The following is a 4,357-nucleotide window of genomic DNA, read 5'->3' as shown; positions in this document are numbered from 1 at the left end:
AAAACAACAATGAGATACAACTACATACCTATTAGAATGGCCAAAATGCAGAATACAGACGATGCCAAATACGGACAAGGATGTGGAGCAACAGAAACTATCATTGCTGGTATGAATGCAAAATAATACAGCCACTTTGAAAGGCAGTCTGGAAGTTTCTTACAAAATAAACATACTCTTATCATATGATCCAGCAACTAGACTCCTTGATATTTATCCAAATGAGTTAAAAACTATGTCCACCTAAAAGCCTGTACACATATATTTATAACAGATTTATTCATAATTGCCAAAACTTAGAAATAACCAAAATGCCCATTAGTAGGTAAGTGGATAAATAAACTGTGGTAAATGCAGACAATAGAATATTATTCTGAACAAAAAAGAAATGAGCTATCAAGCTAGGAAAAGATATGGAGGAAACCTAAATGCATAGTACTAAGTGAAAGAAACAAATTTGTTTTCAAATTTGCATTTAAATGTATATATATGATTACAATGTATGGCATTATGGAAAAGACAAAACTATGGAGACAGTATAAAGGTCAGTGGTTGCAGGGGAGGGGAGTAGTGGGATGAATAGAAAGAGTACAGGGGATTTCTAGGGCAGTGAAAAGACTCTGTATGATACTAAAATTAAGGATACATGCCATTATACATTTGTTCAAACTCACAGAATGTACAACATCAACAGTAAGTCTTAAGGTAAACTATGGGCCTTGGTGATAATTATGTGTCAAGGCAGGTTCATCAATTGTCACAAATATACCACTCTGGTGGGGAATGTTGATAAGAGGGGAGACTGTGCATGGGTGGGGACAAGGGATATATGGGAAATCTCTTTACCTTCCTCTGAATTTTGCTATGAACCTAAAACTGCTCTAAGAAATAAATTGTTAATAAAAATAAAATTTTAAAAACTCTCTGTTGCATCTTAGTGTCTGAGTTGTTCAAAAATGTGTTTTCTTCAATACAGGTAATTTTTATGGAAAAGTTTTGTACTAATAGTCAGGGTTCAAACAGAGAAGCAGAACCTATAGAGAAGAAAGGGAAAAAGAGACAGAGAGAGAGACAAAAAGAGACAGAGACAGGTAAAGAGGGAGAGAGAAATAGAGACAGAGACAGAGATTGATGATAAAGAATTGGCTGACACAGTAGTGGGGTCTGGCTAGGCAAGTCCTAAATCCATAGTCCTTAGTCCACAAAGCAAACAAGGGAAGATTGATAGCAGACTGGATGGAACCCACAGGCATGGACTGGAGATGTCATCCAGAGGCTGAATTCAATCAATCGCTGTTTCTTTCCTTCTCTCCTCTCTCTCTCTCTCCCTTCCCTGCCCCATCACCTTCCCTCCATCCCTCTCTCTTGAGGAAGCAGAAATCTTTCAAGATTTCCTGACTGACTAATTGTATCCCATCCAAGATAATCGATCTTTAAGGTGTACTGTTTAATTATATCTACACAGTACCTAAAACTTTGATTAAAACTTTGGGGACTATAGATCAGCCTAATGATGAAGTTGAAAAACATTTAATGATGAAGTTGAAAAGCATTTCAGAGAAAAATTTTTAAAAATCTGATAGAGTTTCATAATTCGGAAAACAGGTATGCAGAAGAAGGAGCCTGGAGGTCCACAGATATTTTAAATTTGGCCATATTTTCACAGTACATAGGAGTCATGAAGATTACTATGGCTATGTCTGAACTTCTTTTCCTTAATATGTTCTGCACTTCATACAGGGTATTTTGCTAAGTGCACAGCAGGGGATACTAAAGAGGAAGTCTGTAATGATTAGTGTTACATAGGTGATACCTTTTATGGAGCAATGTGAATAAAAGACATACAAATGTACATACACATCTTTTGAATACAAAACACAAGAAAATATCTTTTAGTCTTCTATAACACCCTTACCTTCATCTTCTCCCAATTCCCCTATCAAATTTAGTCCAAAAGGGCCTAGAGAATTTTAGAGCTCTACTCTATTTTCCATATTCATAAGAAACATGCAAGAGCAAGCAGGAACAGATTTTTTTTTTTTTTCTCAAGGAAGGACCAAAATGCATAAAATTTTAGTCTATGATGCTAATTTTTCAGGTATATGAGCCTTAGTTGACAGTGTTCATTGTTATTATCACATAGCTAGGTCTCTGCTTTTCCTATTACTGAGAGCAATGAGGGAGGATTCAGCCTTAAACATCACCTTGGTCTCAGTTTGACAGAGAGTGCATTGCAAAGAGAGATTCCAGGAAATAGAGAGGCTTATTCTTAGCAAAGTTTTTTAGACTGCTTTTAATTGTATTTTTCTTTGTCTCTAATAGAGGGTGTCTGTAATAACTCCCACTTACACTCTGGTTTGAGAACTCAAATGCATACATTTTAAAACTGAGAGTGATCAGAAAGAGAGCTGGTCCTTCTAGAAACTAAGTTTCAGCTTCAAATCATCTTAATATTTGAAATTGGATTAAAATTATCCCCAAATTCTATCAAATCAGCCACTTCCCAAATGGACATGAAATGGAGATGATAACATAACAATAGGCCTCAAATTATTTCACTGGTTTTGCATAAGTAATGTCCAGCATTCACTCAAAATTAATTAGGCATGAAAGGAGACAAGACTGCATGAAGAAAAAAATATAAATAAATAAATAAATAAATAGACTGCATGAAGAGAACAAGAGAAACAAGGACAAACACACACAGAGAGAACAACTTTAAAAAAAAAAACAAAAAACAGACCTATAGAATTCCATATATTGTAGTCTATATCTGAAGCCCAAACTTTAAATTAACTATCTTTAATATACTTTAAAAAAATAAAAGATGGGGAGCCTGGGTGGCTCAGTTGCTTAAGCTTTTGACTTGATTTTGGCTTAGGTCATGACCTCAGGATTGTAAGATTGAGCCCTACATCAGGCTCTGTGCTCAGGAGGGCGTCTGCTTGAGATTCTCTCTTACCCTCTCCCTGTGCCCCCTCCCCCATCCCTCTCTCTCTTTAAAATGAATAAATCTTTAAAACAATAAAGACAAGACTTCAAAATGTAGCAGAATATAAAAGTCATAAAAAAGAAACAAAAAATATAGAACTTAAAGACACCATAATCAAAGCCAAGATCAAAGTGTATAGTTCTAATAGATGACTAAACATGACTAAAGAGAGAATCAATAAACTGGAAGATAATATTAGGGAAAAAAATGTCCACATGACTAAAGAGAGAATCAATAAACTGGAAGATAGTATCAGGGGAAAAAATGTCCAAACTGAACCCCAGAGAGGAAAGGGTGGATGATACAGAAGACAAATTAAGGGATTGGGGCATTTTGACTGAAGATCTGTAGGCAGTGAGGGGTTCCGCTATGTGAATATATGGAAGAAGGATTTTCTAAGCAGAAGGAAGAGCAAATGAAAATTCCCTGAGTTAATACTCAGGGGAAAACCATGAAACCATTAGCCTGGGTGAGTTTGGTGATAGAGTGTTTACATATTGAAATATGATTGAGAAAGTGGAGTCCTGTATATGTCCAGTACAAGAGAGTCAGGGAAATGAGGAGTTACAGAAGGAAAGGAGACACAGAGAAAGGAGACAGAGAAGTAAAAGCCAAATAAGTAAAATAATAACCAAGAGATTTGCATGTCCTGAAACCATGTAAGAAAGGTTTAAAGAGAAGGGAATATCAAACACTGATGTGTCAAGGGAGAGAAGAAGCTTTAGATGTGACCACTGGCTTCAGGAAAGTGGAGGTGATTTGTGGTGGTGATAAGGGCTGTTTGACAGGTATGAAAGCCCTCTGGGAGTTTTTCAAGGGAGAATGAGAGAAGAGCACACAGCTACTGAAGATACATTTTTGTGGTATTTTACTATGAAGGACAGGAGAGAATTGTGTGGTAGCTGAAGGTAATAATGTGGCCAATAGATTTTTAAGCTGATATAAATACAATTGAGTATATATTCTTATGGGAAAAATCCAGTAGAGGGGGAAAATTAATCTATTTTAAAAAGGGAGGAGAGCCTGGGTGACTCGGTTAAGCGTCTGCCTTCAGCTCAGGTCATGATCCCAGGGTCCTGGGAATGAGCCCCATGTCTTGGCTCCCAGTTCATCAGGGAGTCTGCTTCTCCATCTCCTTCTGCCCCCACCCCTGCTCTCGCTTTGCTTGCTCTATCTCTTAAATAAATAAAAAATATCTTTAAAAAAAGAAAAAGGGAAAATTGCTTAAGTCCTTGAGTAATTGAAAGGGGATAGAATCAAGGACACAGATGGGTGTGTTGGCTTTGCTAGAAGCACAGAGAGTGAATCCATATTATCAGGAGAAAACATAAATTATATTAGCATAATTGCAAGCAAGTGGGTAGA

This window comes from Mirounga angustirostris, unplaced genomic scaffold (assembly GCF_029215605.1).
Source record: "Mirounga angustirostris isolate CCGP_5_RB_7025 unplaced genomic scaffold, mMirAng1.0.hap1 SCAF_14, whole genome shotgun sequence".
NCBI classification, from domain to species: domain Eukaryota; kingdom Metazoa; phylum Chordata; class Mammalia; order Carnivora; family Phocidae; genus Mirounga; species Mirounga angustirostris.
Note: the sequence above shows the minus strand (reverse complement) of the source record.